Genomic DNA, 19,826 nt, shown 5'->3' on the forward strand with positions numbered 1-19,826 from the left:
TAACATGCTCAGCAATGGATCAGAAAGGAGAATAACTACCTCAAATTTGGGATAGAAGTAGTCTGTAAAACTGTCTGGGTCTGGATTCCTTTATGGTGGTCATCCTTGTAAATTTTTCCAGTTTATTTTCATTTAAACAGCCGGTTCAAGTTTTCTAAATGTTTATGAGTTACACTTTGCAATTTATATTTTGATAGAAAAAAATGCCCTCCATTGAATATACTTGTTGGGATACATTTTGGATTTTGTCTTTAAATTCCATTTATCTACTTTAGTGTTTACAGCCCTGTTGTTTTTCTTTGAACATTTTGTTTCATTGCAAAACTTTTAATTTAAATTGTTCAAAGATAATTCATTATGTAGGTTATCAAAATACTTCGGTATCCATGTTTAAAAATAAAGTTAAACTAAAATTTTTTTTTTAATTTCCTGCCACATGGAGCCTATGCTCTGACAACAAAAGATGGAAAATAAAAATCAGGTAAAACAGTAAATATATATTTTGTGGTTCATGTATATATATATTTACTTTTTTACCAGAAAGTTTTAGGGAAAAAAATCCAGAGCAATTACTTAGAAGAAAAACTGGATAGTCATTTCTAAAACCATGGTGAGTACGTACTATGTTGTTTATAAATTATGCCTAAACTAATTTGTATAAAAGTGTTCTAACCCCAAAGAGTGGGGTTATATTATTCTCATTCTCATTTTGTTACTATCCTTTGTTGGTTCTAAACTTCTGGGTGTTTCCAGAAGGTATCTCAGTGTACCTTTAGATATAGAAACTTAAAAAGCAAAAAATGAAGTTCTGTTATGGTGTCATCTGATTGGGCTAAAGCCGGGCATTTATCCACCTACATTCCCGGTAGCATTGCTTTGACCTAATGACTATCTTTTCTCCTTTATTCCTGACCAAGTATCTCAAAATTCTATAGTCCAATGATCTTCCTTATTTGTCTCCCTCAGTGTATTCTAGCTCCATCCAAACACTCGCCTCACAATAGCTAGAATTATCTCTTTATATACCCTTTGTCCCATAAACACTCAAGTAAAATGCTACTGAAAGCCCTCTTAGAGTTTCTTAAATCTCCTGATTTAGAGACCAGAATCTTGAAAGTGACCAACCAGGACCTGAGTAATAGTTTCCTTTTCAGCATCTCAAGCTTTATCTCCCGATTCTTTTCCTCTCTTTCTTCAATTTTATCAAGTGTTCCTTTCCAAATCCTTTGTACTTGCTGTTGCCCCTGCCTAGAATGTGTTTGCCTTCCCCTCTCTGCATTCTCCCATTATAACTTTTCAAACCATTGAAGTCTTCTTCCTAGCATTTACTGTATTAAATAATTATACATTGTATGTATGATTATTTGATTAATGCCTTTCTTCTACTAGACCATAAGCTCTCTGAGGGCAGAGGACATGGCTAATTCCTCTTCATCGTAACATAGCAGTTTTGTCACATCACAGCAGCCACTAATAAATTTTTGAGGAATGAATAAATGACCTCCTTGCAACTTCTAATTTGTTCACATCACTTTCTCTCAGCTTGTAAGCCTTTTCTTGTCTTTACTTAGCTTCTTATCTAGTAGACTTTTTGAACATTACTGTAATTAGTTCTAAATTACTCAAATCCTTCCCTCCACCATGTTTTTCTGCCCAGTCTTCAGGGAACCTGCCTGCTCCATTCCTGCACATGTCCTGTAAGGCTTTCCTAGAGAAAAAACACAAGCCAGGCAGTTTAGCAAGACTATAAATTCAGCACCACCTACCTCAAGAGTTGCTGCAATCCTATTGCTCCCCTTTATGGGGATTGCTCTCTCGTGCTATATTGGAATGACTGTCGCTATGTGGTTATTGCCTGGACTTCTACTCAACTCCTGGGGTCTAACACATAAAGAATAAAAACAGGATTCACCAGTAAACTGAGAAGATCAGAAAGATCTCACTATTTCCCATCACAGGGTTCTCTGGTAAGCTGAGTGGAAAACCGAGTCCAGTGAGACTCTTCCTTCTTACTAGCTGAACTGGAGACAGTAGGACGTGTAGCACTGGAGTTGCCTGATTTATCCTCTCCTGCCCCCATCACAGGAGGGAAAGCTGAAACAAGGAGAGAAAGGAAGAACGGCTTTCCTCCCCACTAGTGCTCCTTATCCTCACCCTTTCTCTGCCTCATATTGAGAACTTAAGTCCAGTACATCATTCTACCGTGCAATTTTCTGTATGACCTTTATTATCAAACACAGTGCTGTATGCTTGCAAGCCTTTTTGAATAAATGTTAGTCTTTAATAAATTAAATTTCCTAAAGGGTGAAATACCTTTTTTTCATGATCACTTTTTGATGTGTTCTTCATCTATTAAAAAAATTAAAATCCTGAGTACATGGCTTTGCTGAGTAAAATATAAATAAGATACTAATTTTTAAAAAAGTAAATATATACTAGGTGAGGGAATGACAATATATACTGAGAAAATAGCTTGAAAGAGAAAAAACAAAACAAAACAAAACTCTTGAGGGTAGGTTGCAACCTTAAATAGTGTGGTCAGGGAAGACCTCAGTGAACTGTGTAGATATTAGCTGAAATTTTTCATAGTAGTATCCCTAGCACAAAAATTGGAGTCTAGGATTAGACCAATAATGATACTCTACATTTATGTTACTTAAATAACTGTGCTAATAGAAACAGTTCATTAACAATTTTTCTTTATAATAAAAAATAGTACCTTTATTTCTCAAATTTTGGCATCCTGTAACTTTGCTTTAATAAGGTTGTGTAATAACATAGTAACACTCATTAAATATAAAACTTATAGCAATAATACACATAATGCATTATTAACCAATACAGAGAAAACTAAGAAATGGGTAATGAGTTGTTAAATGCTAATTTATCAAAATAATTATAGGTGATGACAAGTAAATAGTGGAAAGAAGCAAGAGTAAAAGTATTTCAGGTCAGAAACTAAACATAAAACGCTGTGCTTAAATTAAACAAAAACTAATTCAGATGTTCCATTTCCTTTCCATAGTTTCTCCTGGACTTACTATAATTTTGAAGGGAATTATCACATCTATTTTTACACAGTTCTTCTACAAACAAAGTCCCGAAACATTATTCTTAATGTTATGTTTATGCTGATGTTTGTACACTTGTTAAATATTTTGGTTGGTTACACTGAATAAGCATTTAATGATATAAAAATGATCTAGAGAAGTAGTTTATTTTCCTGAAAGCTGCACTGAATATAAACCATTCTGATGACTATGACACTTCTTTTAAAGAAAGAGGAGGGGCCTCCCTGGTGGCGCAGTGGTTGAGAGTCCGCCTGCCGATGCAGGGGATACGGGTTCGTGCCCCGGTCTGGGAGGATCCCATATGCCACGGAGCGGCTGGGCCCGTGAGCCATGGCCGCTGAGCCTGCGCATCCGGAGCCTGTGCTCCGCAACGGGAGAGACCACAACAGTGAGAGGCCCGCGTACCGCAAAAAAAAAAAAAAAAAAAAAAAAAAAAAAAAAAAAAAAAAGAAAGAGGAGGAATCCAGCATATTAAAGTGAATGAATCTGAAAAAATTTTTATCACAGAAACCAAATGTTCAGTTTTCAAAAGCCACAACAGAATGCAGGCATAGGAAAATCCACTGTGAACTAGCAACTCAATTTTGAAAGTTTTACTAATCAAGTACATTAAATATATATTTAGAAAACTGGTGTTGAAATGCATGTTAACTGCACTTATTGTGGTGACCATTTCAATATAAACAAATATTGAACCATTATGTGGTGCATCTGAAACTACTGTAATATGTCAATTATACTGCAATTAAAAAGAAAAAAGAAAATTGATAATTTAATGATTTTCTCAAAGTTCTATTGAATGTATAAAATAATGCATGCATTTCCCTAAGCATCATGCTACATAAAATGTCAATTTTACTAATTATATTTCAAAGAAGTACAAATCGTAGATAAAATTAAAAATTCATTTAGAAACATCTGTTTATTTTAATAGGATATATCTTTGAAACTTAATTAAATTAATGAGTTTAATATAATAATCAATATATTTAAGCATTTGTCTATTTTTTAGGGGAAAAATATCCCTTCTCCAACATATTGAGACTTCTCCCAAGGGGATTATTGAGAAATATCCTGATTAATTTAATTTTAGGTGATTTTTTAATTCTTACAGATTTTTTAAATTGAAATTTGTAGTTTCACATAATTGTAAATTTACAGTTAATGGAAAAAAGTTATTCAGAAACTAATTCTGTGCACCTTTACAGTTTCCCCTAATAGTAACTTCTTGCAAATCTGTAACACAATTTCACAACCAGGAAGTTTACACTAATACAGTAAAGAGGGAGAACATTTCTATCACCACTAGGGCCCCTCACGCTGCCCTTTTATAATCACACCCACTTCCTTTCCACCCAACGCTTAATCCCACCCACCTCACTTAATCCCTGACAACCACTAATCTGTCCTCTATTTCTGTAATTAGGTTGTTTCAGGAATTTATATAAATGGAATCATGGAGGATGTAGCCTTTTGGGGTTGGATTTTTTTCACTTAGCCTAATTCTCTGGAGATTCATGCAGATTGTGGTGTGTATGAACAATGTGTTCCTTTTTATTGCTGAGTAATATTCAGTGTTAGGTTATGTGCCCGAATTGCTTTCATCATTTACCTGTTGAGACTATTTGGATTGTTTCCAGTTTTGGGCTATTTCAGTTGAAGCTGCTGTAAATATTTTTGTAATTTTTTTTTGTGAACTTAAGTCTTTGTTTCTATGCAATAAAGACCCAGGATTTCAATTACTACATGTGTTAGCTGCAGGGTCAGTCTTTTCAGAAACTGCCAAAGTGGTTTCCAAAGTGTTTGTGCCATTTTACATTCCCACCAGCAATATTTTAAGTGATACTCACCAACAGCTAGTGGTATCAATTTTTTCTAGCCATTCTGATACGTGTGTTTTGGTATCTGATTGTGATTTAACTTTGTTTTCCTCTAATGGCTAATGATATTGAATATCTTTTAATGTACTTATTTGTCATCTGTATACCTTCTGTGAAATGTTGCTTCATTTCTTTGTCCATGTTGTAGTTGAACTGCATAGTTTGTTAAATTTTACTTTCAATTTTGAGAGTTATTATCTCCTAAATGCTAGGCCTTTGTTGTATATGCTGTGTGCCGATATTTTCTCCCAATCTGTATCTTTTCTATTCATTCCCTTAACAGGATCTTTCACAGAGGAAAAGTTATTTTGATGAAGTATAATTTATCAGATTTTTCTTTTATGGATCAGGCTTTCAGTATCAAGTCTAAGAGCTCTTTGTTGAACCCTAAATTTGTTCTTTTTTTTTTTCTAAAAAAGTTTCATAGTTTGACATTTTACACGTAACTCTGTGAACTATCAGGAGTTAATTGTTGTACAAGATAAGAGGCTTATGTTGAGGTTCAGTTATTTTTTATTTTTTTACCTATAGATGTTCAATTGCTCCACCACCTCTTGAAAAGGTTGAAAAGTCTATCTTTCATCAGGAATATTTTTGAAGGTCTATTTCCTATTTGGTTCCTTTAATCTATGTGTCTATCCCTCTCACATTATCAGAGCCTTGATTACTGTAGCTATATAGTAAGTCTTGAAAACAGGTAAAGTGATTCCTTACACTTAATTTTTATCAAAACTTTCTTAGCTAATCTAGTTCCTTAGCATTTCTATTAAAAATAGTATAATCTGTCTCTGTTTACAAAAACTCTTGGGAATTTTGATAGAAATTCCCTGTGATGATTAATTTTATGGTCAACTTGATATATATCTGTGTTATGTCTATGTATTGTGTACATCATATATATATATACATACCTTATAATAGTCTAAAAATGAATAAAAAATCATTTCAATTACAATTTAAAGAAAACTATGATTTTAAAATGTTTTATCTAAGATCACATAACTAGATATTGGCAGAACTGGGGCTGAACTCTAGATCTCTTTTATGTCAAAGTGCATGTGCTTAATCTCTACATTTGCCTGTCTAAAATATATCCCATACTGTTTCCCTGAGGTGGACATGGTCTCGTATGTGGTTGGCTGAATAATGTCCGCCAGCCAAAGATCTCTGTAACCCATTAAATGTATCACCTTATATGGTAAAGGGGACTTTATATGTGTGATTAAATTAAAGATCTTGAGAAGGGGATTACCCTGTTTTATCTGAATTGTTCCAATGTAATCAATCAAAAGGGTCACAAGGGAGGCAGAGGATCAGCATCAGGGACTATGTAAGCAGTGAGGCAGAAGTCAGAGAGGAGAGCAGATACAACACTGAAGGCTTTGAATGTTGAGGAAGAAGCCAGTAGCCAAAGAATGTAGGTGGCTGCTTGAAGCAGAAAAAGACCACTGTTCTCCCCTGGAGCCTCCAGAATGAAAACAGACCTGCAGACACTGATTTTAGTCCAGTTAGTCGGATTTTGCACTTCTGATTTCCAGAACTTTAAGATGATAATTTTTGTTGTTTTAAGCCAGTATGTTAGTGGCAATTTATTACAGCAGCAATAAGAAACTAATATATCATGGTAGCCCTCTTTTCTATTACATGAAGTTCAGCTTTCTTGGGCTGGCATCCAAATGCCACCACACTCTAGTATCATATGTATATGATGTTTTATCTTCTATAAAATGTTTTCAGTGATGCCTTCTATTCTAAGCCAGATTAAATATTCACCATTTCTCGAACTTTTTCAGTGGAGTCTTTGCTTACATTCATCCTTAACCTTACCAACAGCCCCATCTCTGTTTCATAATCATTCATCGAAGTCCCAGTTTATTTTTTTCCTTCCTTAGGTTTATTTTATTAGAAAAAAAATTTTTAGTTTATATTGGAGTATAGCTGATTAACGATGTTGTGTTAGTTTCAGGTGTATATATACACTACTATATTTAAAATAGATAACCAACAAGGATCTACACTATAGCACAGGGAACTCTGCTCAATATTCTGTAACAACCTAAATGGGAAAAGAATTTGAAAAAGAATAGATACATGTATATGTATAACTCAATCACTTTGCTGTACACCTGAAACTAGACTGGTTTAATTTATAATTCACACTGATTTTTTTTTCAAACACCCTGATGTTTTTATTTAATGTTTATTGATGTTATCTGTTTTTCCCATTCCAGTAATGAGTCTCATCACCCAGTTGCTTAGGCATCTGCTATAAATGGTTTTCTAGTAAAGTCTTCTGTGAACTTCTTGCATACCACTCTCAATATAAGATGAATTGCAAATGTTTGAGAGAAGTCTTTTTCCTAGTTTAGCTTTTAAGAACTTCAGCAATGCCTCCAAATACAGCGTGACTATTGTAAAGAACAGAAATCACTAAAATTATTTTGAGTAAAGGGGGATACTTATGTAAATAAATATTTGTTTAAATAAAATCCAAGTGAAAAAAGAAGGGAAAAAAATAGAGTAAGGACAAAAAGGAACTAAACTGAGCACTGGAATATTAGGAAACAAGAACATTTTCTTGAAACTCTGAAGTGTTTGCTTTGCTCTAACATTACCGGGTACACTATTCTCAACCTAACTTTAAAAGACCTTTTAGTTCAAGTGTATCTAATTGTAGGTTCTGTCTTTTAGTTCAAATTATCATAAGGTTAAGAATTGGACTGGTCGATAACTTGAGTGTTTACAATAACCTACCACCCTTGGTGCAATAGTTTTTCATATGGCTGGGGATGGGGCTAATACATAACATAGTACAAAGTTGTACATGAACTTGAGTAGCAAAGTTTAACAGAAAAGGAAGGTGTGAATACAGGGAATTAGGCAAATGTCTACTGCAAGGCACAAAATTAAATGAAATAAAAATAGCACCTGACCTCGTAAGACACCGTCATCCCTACTTTAAGGCTGTGTAAGTCTGTGCATCGGTTTTCAATTTAAGATGTTAAATAGGTGAAAATGTCTGTTCATGTTATCTTGCCTTTTTAGCCACCATGAAAAACTGTGCATATAAGGTTAGTGTATTTAAGCCAGAATTTAGCAGTATAATCTAGGGAGTTATATGAGTTTATGACAGAAGTAACTGTACTTTTATTTGCTTTTTAGGTTTATTGGTTTAATGGTTTTATTGGTCTCTATTTGCATAGTTATTTTATATTACTGTGATATCAATAAGAAAATAGATTAATAGAAATTAATCTCATTCACAGGCATCCTTATAACTAAAATGTAACCAAAATCTATGAAAGGGTTTATGTGCATTTATTTAATTCAACTGCCTCCATTTACTACCCGTACATTGGATCATTTGGAACCTTTTTTAGGTTTATAAAAGATATGTGCAATACAAGTAACAGCTTTTAAAAATATAAAGGCACATTTTTCTCATAAATCAAGGGATGGAGGAGTCAGTTTGAGTTACAGAAATTTATTAAAAATAAAATATTTAAGATTTTTCTGAAATACTACGCTTAAGAACTTTTATTTCAAGTTGCAATGTATATCTTACTATCATTCATTTATTCTAATTTCAACAAATAAAATAAAACATCATTAAATTTGTACTGAATAAGTATCAAAATGAATTATAACTCCTATTTAAATATCAAAGTTCTGGCATTTGAATAAAGCTAAGAATGGGAGTCCTGGTTTTGTCTTTAACTATCTTGCTAACTCACAATTGGGTTCCCATGCTCTTCTTCCTTTGTGCTTAAATATTAGTATTTGCCACAATATCATTAGTCTGTAGATTGTTCCTTGTTGAATTCACCTAAACCACAATGACAACTATTACATTTATAAATCTAAAATCTATACCTTCAGTCTAAGTTTCTCTGTTGAGATCTTGAACCATATCTACCTTCTTCTAGTTCATATACATTCACGACACTGCATAGTTAACTCTGAAACTAAGGTATTAAAATGGAACATATATGGCAATCCCCTGGCAGTCGAGTGGTTAGGACTCCATGTTTCCACTGCCAGGGGCGGGGGTTTGAGCCCTGGTCAGGAAAATAAGGTCCCTGCAAGCGTCGTGGCATGGTCAAAAAAAAAAAAAGAACACACACAATGAACATATAATACTTTCTCTTCTGCTTACATCAGCACTGTAGGTAATCTGTTAAACACTCCCCTTAACTCTCTCTGATGTGGATTATTTGATGCACCACCACATCTAGCACCAAGACTGAGAGTTTATTTCCTCCTGATCTGCAAGTATCGCTAGCGTCAGTTCTCCTTGGAAAATGCCTCCTCTGAAAAGAGCCATTTGATCAAATGTCACTTCTTCCTGGGAAGCCCACACCTACCACTGTTGGATCTGGGAGTGTGAATATCTGCCTCCTTACGGAAAGCAGGGTCATTCTAAATGGGTTTCTCAGCTCCAGAGCTCCCTGTGGTGTCAGCATAAGCCTTGTTTGGAATGATAACTTACTCCAGCTCCTCTCTCTGTCCAAACCTGTTCCCAACTCATCCTGCAGCAGGATGTGAAGGCAGATGCTAAGATGGGATGTTGGAGTTGCATCATCTACTAACTCACTGGCCATAAAGACTCCATCATCACTGACATAGAGAACATACTGTAGATAGGACCTGGTACAAGGAAGACTTGCAATTGTAATATTTTTAGCTGTGGTAAGGTGAGATGGAATTCCAGTGGAGGGCAGTGTGCTACTGGTACAATGTATTAGATTTTTGAAAAATATGGGGGAGATTGAGTAACTATAACCCTTATAACCCACTAAGGTAAAGTGAGTATGTATTATCAGTGTTCTACTGCTACTATAACACATTACCGTAAATGTAGTGTGTGAAACAACACTCATTTACTATTTCACAGTTCTGTAGGTCAGAAGTCTGGGATTGCATGGTGAGGCTCTCTGTTCAGCATATCATAAGACTGAAAATGAGGTGTAGGCTGAAGCTGCAGTTCTCATGTGGGGTTTGGAGTTCTTCTAACTTCACTGGTTGTTGTCCAAATCCAGTATTTTGCAGCTCTAGGTAGAAGGTCCCCATTTCCTTATTAACTGTCAGCCAGGCCACTCTCTGCCCCTAAGGGATGTCCACATTCCTCTCACCTGGCCTCCTCTATTATCAAAGCTGCATCAGTATGTGAACCCTTATCAAGCTCCTAATTTCTTTGGCTTTTTCTCCTGCTGCCAGCCAGAGAGATCTCTGCTGTTAAAAAGATTTCTGCAGTTAGATTTGGTCCACCTGGATAATCTATCTTAAGGTCAACTGTGATGCAAGAAGATTTCTTTCACAATTACAAAAACGTATATGTGTGTGTGTGTATATATATATACATATATATAACAACTTTATAGAGAGACATAATCTTGTATGGGAGAAAGAAAGTATAACTGTTAGAAACACAAGCTCTGAAGACAAACTGCATGGTTCAGTCTCAACCTCCCCTAAGAGAGAAATTATTCGTTTCATGTGCCTTGACTGTTCTCACCTATAACAGGAAAAAAATAACAGTACATATTTCACAGGGTGGTTTTGAGTACTTAATGAGCTAAAAATGCACTTAAAACATCATAGAGTAGCTTCAAATTAATTTGTTAAATGTAGTACAATTTTATTTGAAATTACAATGTGAACTTTGGGTCAACTGTCAAAGGTTATACTTTTTTGTGAAAAATTAAATGCCAAAGAATAATCAACAACCTTTTGAAAAGAAAAAAAATGTACTTCTGTTAGCAAAATACACTATCAAACACCAAATGACATAATTCTAGCAAAGAAAAAGACAAATTCATTCATTTATTCACTCTACAACAGGAACTTATGTAGGCACAACAAACAGATAAAGCAGTAACAGAAAAGACAAAAACCCCTGAATGGAACTTACATTTAGAATAAATGGAAAAATGTCATTTACAGCGTTCTAAAAGGACTCTGAGCCTGGCAATAATAATCACTGCTTTAGGTACAAAATAGACCACTAGTCATGACTTATTTTAATCTGAGAACATGATTTGGTGAGTTAATTCCTACATATGTCAATTGATGAACAAAATAGAGCATAAACTCTTTGAGAATAGTTGATTTACTCAGCTTTGTACCTTCTGTAGCATTTATCAAAGTAGCAGAGTATAGAGTACCTCATATTATCTGAATGCCTGAACAAAAGAATATGTGAGACAATAACTTTCTATAAATCTTTCCAAAACTATGAGTAAAAGGTAGGATTTTTAATTTATTTGCCCTTTTATTTATTTGTTTATTTTTTTGCGGTATGCGGGCCTCTCGCTGTTGTGGCCTCACCCATTGTGGAGCACAGGCTCCGGACGCGCAGGCTCAGCGGCCATGGCTCACGGGCCTAGCCGCTCCGCGGCATGTGGGATCTTCCCGGACCGGGGCACGGACCCATGTCCCCTGCATCGGCAGGTGGACTCTCAACCACTGCACCACCAGGGAAGACCCCTGCCCTTTTATTTTTAATCAATATTCACTGAATAAAGAAAGCATAGAGAAGCAATTTTCTTTCATTGTAATTGAAATACACAAAACAAAACTGCTTGCAAGAGTGTCAGAGAAATAATGAAGTGAAATAAACATTACATTAAGAGAAGAACTGGGGACTTCCCTGGTGGTTCACTGGTAAAGAATCCTCCTTACAATGCAGGGAACGTGGTTTAGATCCATGGTCAGGGAACTAAGATCCCACATGTGACAGAGCAACTAAGCTCATGTGCCAGAAATACTGAGTTCGTGTGCCTCAATGAGAGAGCCCACATGCTGCAAACTACAGAGCCCACACACTCTAGAACCCGTGTGCCACAACTAGAGAGAGAAAACTTGCAGGCCACAACTAAAGAGAAGCCCGCACGCCACAATGAAAAACCCCTCATGCCTCAACGAAGATCCCGTGTGCCGCAACTAAAACCAGACTCAGCCAAAAATTATAAATAAATAAATAAATAATAAATCTTAAAAAACAAGAAGAATTTAATGAGAAACAATTATATATCCAAGTTCTTCTAATGAGTAACTATTATAAAGCAGGCAAATTCATATTGCCGATTTTTATATTAATGTGTTTAAATATTAGGGTGTAAATTGTCTAGAGTTCGCATAATTATATTTTTACACAATAATTCCAACATTGTTTTTATGGAATAAAAATAGTGATATCTGAAAGAGAAGTGTTGGCTCTTAGGTTGACACTATATTAGCAGCTCTATGTTCATTTTCTCCGTTCAACTTCAAAATACATTTGAAGAAACAGATGAAGGAGTTCTAGTTCACCAAGGTCAAGCTATTGGCCCCAAACTACATATTTATGAAGTTCTGAGTTCTCACTGAATGCAAATTTGTATTTCTCTAAAGCCTATGCTTCTTAGCATATGTTTTTCATAATTGGAAAAGGAAGAGAGAAGAGAGGGAGGAAAGTCAAGTATAATTATTAAAATATTTTAATTTCATTGAAATTAAATTATATAGTTAATGGTTTACATATATATTTTATCTTTATATCATAGGTACTTTTAAAAAACTATGTCAATACGTTACACATTTTAAAATGTTATTTGAGTAGTTTCATATGGTCTCTATTCATAACATGTTGAATTCTCAGACCATATTAGTGAGGTTCATCTTTGCTGATATGCTTGGCTCTACTTCATTAATTTTTCTGGAGGCTAGGTCATTTTAAGTTTTGATATTAGAAAATACGGCTGCACTAAACATTGTTGTCCTGTGCCTCTTTGGGCACAGCATTAAGAGTCTCTGCAGGGTAAACAACGAGTGTAGAATTGCTGTGGAATAGGCTGTCTTTAGTTTTTTTTTTTTTTTTGGTACGCGGGCCTCTCACTGTTGTGGCCTCTCCCGTTGCGGAGCACAGGCTCCGGACGCGCAGGCTCAGCGGCCACGGCTCACGGGCCCAGCCGCTCCACGGCATGTGGGATCCTCCCAAACTGGGGCACGAACCCGTGTCCCCTGCATCGGCAGGCAGACTCTCAACCACTGCGCCACCAGGGAAGCCCGGCTGTCTTTAGTTTTGTGCAACTTAATTTTGTGAGGTATTGTCAAAATGAAATTAAGATTGTTTTGGCAGATTTGCACTCCCACCAGCATGCAGACGTTTCCTTTTTTCCACATTCTCAGCACCAGTTTGTAGTATCGGAATCTTATTCTTTTTCCAGTATGAGGACACACAGATTTGTGACATGTATTGATTTCTGCCAGTTGCCATTTCTACAGGATTCTTCACACACACCCAAAAGAGAGCATTCTATTTGGAGCTCTCCTTTCCCTGAGAAACAAAGATGAACCATTTTAAAGTCATGAAAGAATTAGATGAAAGGTTAAAAAGGGTCAACATATGAACATATGACTTTACTGGAGGCAATCCGCTAAAGGAAGCCTATTATCTAAACATAAATGGGGGAGGAGGTTCAAGATGGCAGAAAAGTAAGAAGACATAGAGATTACCTTCCTCCCCACAAATACAACAGAAATACATCTACATGTGGAACAACTCGTACAGAACACCTACTGAACGCTGGCAGAAGACCTCAGACCTCCCCAAAGGCAAGAAAATCCTCACGTACCTGGGTAGGGCAAAAGAAAAAAGAAAAAACACAGAAAAAAGAATAGGGACGGGACCTGCACCAGTGCGAGGGAGCTGTGAAGGAGGAAAGGTTTCCGCACACTAGGAAGGCCCTTCGCGGGCGGACACTGCGGGTGGTGGAGGAGGAAGCTTTGGAACCACGGAGGAGAACGCAGCAACAGGGGTGCAGAGGGCAAAGCGGAGAGATTCCCTCACAGAGGATCGGTGCCGACCAGCACTCACCAGCCCGAGCGGCTAGTCTGCTCACCCACCAGGATGGGTGGGGGCTGGAAGCTGACACTCGGGCTTCGGACATCGGATCCCAGGGAGAGGACTGGGGTTGGCTGCATGAACACAGCCTCAAGGGGGTAAGTGCGCCACGGCTAGCCAGGAGGGAGTCCAGGAAAAAGACTGGAGCTGCCGAAAAGGCAAGAGATTTTTTCTCGCCTCTTTGTTTCCTGGTGTGCGAAGAAAGGGGATTAAGAGCTCCAATAAAGGAGCTCCAGAGACCGGCGCGAGCCGCAGCTATCAGCACGGACCCCAGAGACAGGCATGAGTTGCTAAGGCTGCTGCTGCAGCCACCAAGAAGCCTGCGTGCAAGCACAGGTCACTGTCCACACCACCCCTCCTGGGAGCCTGTGAAGCCCGCCACTTCCAGGGTCCGGTGATCCAGGGACAACTTCAGGGAAAACACACGTTGCACCTCACACTGGTGCAACATTACACTGGCCTCTGCTGCCGCAGGCTCGCCCCGCATCGGTACCCCTCCCTCCCCCCGGCCTGAGTGAGCCAGAGCCCCCGAATCAGCTGCTCCTTTAGCCCCGGCCTGTCTGAGCGAAGAACAGACGCCCTCAGGCGACCTATACGCAGAGGCAGGGCAAAATCCAAAGCTGAACCCCAGGAGCTGTGCGAACAGAGCAAGGGAAATCTCTCCCAGCAGCCTCAGGAGCAGCGGATTAAATCTCCACAGTCAGCTTGATGTACCCTGAAGCGGTGGAATACCTGAATAGACAACGAATCATTCCAAATTGAGGAAGTGGACTTTGGGAGCAATGATATATATATTTTTGCCACTTTTTCCCTTTTTGTGAGTGTGTATGTGTATGCTTCTGTGTGTGATTTTGTCTGTATAGCTTTGCTTTTACCATTTGTCCTAGGGCTCTATCTATTCGTTTTGGGGGTTTTTTTTTCTTTCTTTTTAGTATAGTTTTTAGCACTGGTTATCATTGATGGATTTGTTTTTTCAATTGTTTGCTCGAATTTTGCTTTTTTTTATTACTTAAAATTTTTTTAATAATTATTTTTTATTTTAATAACTATTTCATTATTTTATTTTATTTTATTTTATCTTTTTCATTCTTTCTCTCTTTTTTCGCCCTTTTCTTCTGAGCCGTGTGGATAAAAGGCTCTTGGTGCTCCACCCAGGCATCTGGGCTGTGCCTCTGAGGTGGCAGAGCCAAGTTCAGGACATTGGTCGACCAGAGACCTCCCAGCTCCACGTACTATCACACGGTGAAAATATCACAGAGCTCTCCATCTCAGTGCCACGGCCCACATCCACTCAGTGACCAGCAAGCAACAGTGCTGGACACCCTATGCCAAACAACCAGCAAGACAGGAACACAACCCCACCCATTAGGAGAGAGGGTGTCTAAAATCATAATAAGGTCACAGACACCCCAAAACATATCACCAGACGTGGACATGCCCACCAGAAAGACAAAATCCAGCCTCATCCACCAAACACAGGCACTAGTCGCCTCCACCAGGAACCTTACACAGCCAATGGAACCAACCTTAGCCACTGGGAACAGACACCAAAAACCACGGAAACTAGGAACCTGCAGCCTGTGAAAAGGAGACCCCAAACACAGTAAGTTAAGCAAAATGAGAAGACAGAGAAACACACAGCAGATGAAGGAGCAAGGCAAAAGCCCACCACACCTAACAAATGAAGAGGAAAGCGGCAATCTACCTGAAAAAGAATTCAGAATAATGATAGTAAAGATGATCGAAAATCTTGGAAATAGAATGGAGAAAATACAAGAAACGTTTAACAAGGGCCTAGAAGAACTAAAAAGCAAAGAATGATGAACACCACAATATGAAATTAAAAATTCTCTAGAAAGGATCAGTAGCAGAATAATTGAGGCAGAAGAACAGATAAATGGCCTGGAAGATAAAATAGAAGAAATAACTACTGCAGAGCAGAATAAAGAAAAAAGAATGAAAAGAACTGAGGACAGTCTCAGAGACCTTGGGGACAACATTAAATGCACCAACATTAGAATTATAGGGGTCCCAGAAGAAGCAGAGAAAAAGAAAGGTACTGAGAAAATATTTGAAGAGATTATAGTTGAAAAATTCCCTAATATGGGAAACAAAATAGTTAAGTCTAGGAAGCACTGAGAGTTCCAAATAGGATAAATCCAAGGAGAAACACACCAAGACACATAGTAATCAAACTATCAAAAATTAAATACAAAGAAAAAATATCAAAAGCAGCAAGGGAAAAGCAACAGATAACATACAAGGGAATCCCCATAACATTAACAGCTGATCTTTCAGCAGAAACTCTGCAAGCCAGAAGGGAGTGGCAGGACATATTTAAAGTGATGAAAGGGAAAAACCTACAACCAAGACTACTCTGCCCAGCAAGGACTTCATTCAGATTTGACACAGAAATTAAACCCTTTACAGACAAGCAAAAGTTAAGACAATTCAGCACGACCAAAGCAGCTTTACAACAAATACTAAAAATCTTTTCTAGGCAGGAAACACGAGAGAAGGAAAAGACCGACAAGAACAAACCAAAAACAATTCAGAAAATGGTAATAGGAACATACATATCGATGATTACCTTAAATGTAAATGAATTAAATGCTCCAACCGAAAGACATGCACTGGCTGAATGGATACAAAAACTAGACCAGTATATATGCTGTCTACAAGAGACCCACTTCAGACCTAGGGACACATACAGATTAAAAGAGAGGGAATGTAAAAACATACTCCATAAAAATGGAAATGAAAAGAAAGCTGTAGTAGTAATTCTCATATCAGACAAAATAGACTTTAAAACAAAGACTATTACATGAGACAAAGAAGGATACTACATAATGAACAAGGGATCAATCCAAGAACAAGATATAACAATTGTAAATATTTATATACCCAAAAAAGGAGCACTTCAATACATAAGGCAAATACTAACAGATACAAAAGGGGAAATTGACAGTAATACGTTCATAGTAGGGGACTTTAACATCCCACTTTCACCAATGGACAGATCCAAAATGAAAATAAATAAGGAAACACAAGCTTTAAATGATACATTAAACAAGATAGACTTAATTGATGTTTCTAGGACATTCCATCCAAAAACAACAGAATACACATTCTTCACAAGTGCTCATGGAACATTCTCCAGGATAGATCATATCTTGGGTCACAAATCAAGCCTTCCTAAATTTAAGAAAATTGAAATCGTATCAAGTATCTTTTCTGACCACAACGCTACAAGACCAGATATCAATTACAGGAAAAAATCTCTAAAAAATACAAACACATGGAGGCTAAACAATACACTACTTAATAACCAAGGGATCACTGAAGAAATCAAAGAGGAAATCAAAAAATACCTAGAAATAAATGGCAATGAAAACACAAGGACCCAAAACCTATGGGATGCAGCAAAAGCAGTTCTAAGAGGGAAGTTTAGAGCAATACAATCCTACCTTAAGAAACAAGAAACATCTCAAATAAACAACCTAACTTTACACCTAAAGCAACTGGAGAATGAAGAACAAAAAAACCCCAAAGTTAGCTGAAGGAAAGAAATCATAATGATCAGATCAGAAATAAATGAAAAAGAAATGAAGGAAACGATAACAAAGATCAATAAATCTAAAAGCTGTTACTCTGAGAAGAAAAGCAGAATTCATAAACCATTAGCCAGATTCATCAATAAAAAAAGGGAGAAGACTCATATCGATATAATTAGAAATGAAGGAGAAGGAACAACTGACATCACAGAAATAGAAAGGATCATGAGAGATTACTACAAGCAACTCTATGCCAATAAAATGGACAACCTGGAAGAAATGGACAAATGCTTAGAAATGCACAAACTTCTGAGACTGAACCAGGAAGAAATAGAAAATATGAACAGACCAATCACAAGTAATGAAATTGAAACTGTGATAAAAAATCTTCCACCAAACAAAAGGCCAGGACCAGATGGCTCTAGAGGTAAATTATATCAAATATTTAGAGAAGAGCTAACACCTTTCCTTCTCAAACTCTTCCAAAATATAGCACAGAGAGGACACTCCCAAACTCATTCTGTGAGACCATCATCACCCTGCTACCAAAACCAGGCAAAGATTTACAAAGAAAGAAAACTACAGGCTAATACCACTGATGAACATAGATGCAAAAATCCTCAACAAAATACTAGCAAACAGAATCCAACAGCACATTAAAAGGATCATACACCAGGATCAAGTGGGGTTTATAGCAGAAATGCAAGGATTCTTCAATATACGCAAATCAATCAAGGTGATACACCATATTAACAAATTGAAGGAGAAAAACCATATGATCATCTCATTAGATGCAGAGAAACCTTTTGACAAAATTCTACACCCATTTATGATAAAAACCCTCCAGAAAGTAGGCATAGAGGGAACTTACCTCAAGGTAATAAAGGCCATATATGACAAACCCACAGCCAACATCCTCCTCAATGGTGAAAAACTGAAACCACTTCCACTAAGATCAGGAAGAAGACAAGTTTGCCCACTTTCACCACTGTTATTCAACATAGCTTTGGAAGTTTTAGCCACAGCAGTCAAAGAAGAAAAAGAAATAAAAGGAATCCAAATCAGAAAAGAAGAAGTAAAGCTGTCACTGTTTGCAGGTGACATGATACTATACATAGAGAACCCTAAAGATGCTACCAGAAAACTATTAGAGCTAATCAATGAATTTGGTAAAGTAGCAGGATACAAAATTAATGTGCAGAAATCTCTTGCATTCGTATACACTAATGATGAAAAATCTCAAAGTGAAATTAAGAAAACACTCCCATTTACCATTGTAACAAAAATAATGGAATACCTAGGAATAAACCTACCTAAGGAAACAAAAGACCTCTATGCAGACAATTATAAGACACTAATGAAAGAAATTAAAGATGATACAAATAGATGGAGAGAACTACTATGTTCTTGGATTGGAAGAATCAATATTGTGAAAATGATTCTACTACCCAAAGCAATCTACAGATTCAATGCAATCCCTATCAAACTACCACTGGCATTTTTCACAGAACTGGAACAAAATATTTCACAATTTGTATGGAAACAAAAAAGGCTCCGAAGAGCCAAAGCAGTCTTGAGAAAGTAAAACAGAGTTGGAGCAATCAGGCTCCCTGACTTCAGACTATACTACAAAGCTACAGTAATCAAGGTAGTATGGTACTGGCACAAAAACAGAAACATAGATCAATGGAACAGGATAGAAAGCCCAGAGATAAACCCATGCACATATGGTCACCTTATCTTTGATAAAGGAGGCAAACATATACAATGGAGAAAAGACAGTGTCTTCAATAAGTGGTGCTGGAAAAACTGGACAGCTACGTGTAAAAGAATGAAATTAGAACACTCCCTAACACCATACACAAAAATAAACTCAAAATGAATGAAAGACCTACATGTAAGGCCAAACACTATCAAACTCCTAGAGGAAAACTTAGGCAGAACACTCTATGACATAAATCAAAGCAACATCCTTTTGGACCTACCTCCTGGAGAAATGGAAATAAAAACAAAAGGGACCTAATGAAACTTAAAACCTTTTTCACAGGAAAGGAAAACGGAAACAAGACGAAAAGACAACCCTCCGAATGGGAGAAAATATTTGCAAATGAAGCAACTGACAAAGGATTAATCTACAGAATGTACAAGCAGCTCATGCAGCTCAATATCTAAAAACAAAAAACCCAATCCAAAAATGGGCAGAAGACCTAAATAGACATTTGTCCAATGAAGATATACAGATTGCCAACAAACACATGAAAGAATGCTCAACATCATTAATCATTAGAGAAATGCAAATCAAAACTACAATGAGATATCATCTCATACTGGTCAGAATGGCCATCATCAAGAAATCTAGAAACAATAAATGCTGGAGAGGGTGTGGAGAAAAGGGAACACTCTTGCACTGCTGGTGGGAATGTGAATTGGTACAGCC

Source organism: Hyperoodon ampullatus (assembly GCF_949752795.1).
Source record: "Hyperoodon ampullatus genome assembly, chromosome: 2".
Lineage (NCBI taxonomy): Eukaryota > Metazoa > Chordata > Mammalia > Artiodactyla > Ziphiidae > Hyperoodon > Hyperoodon ampullatus.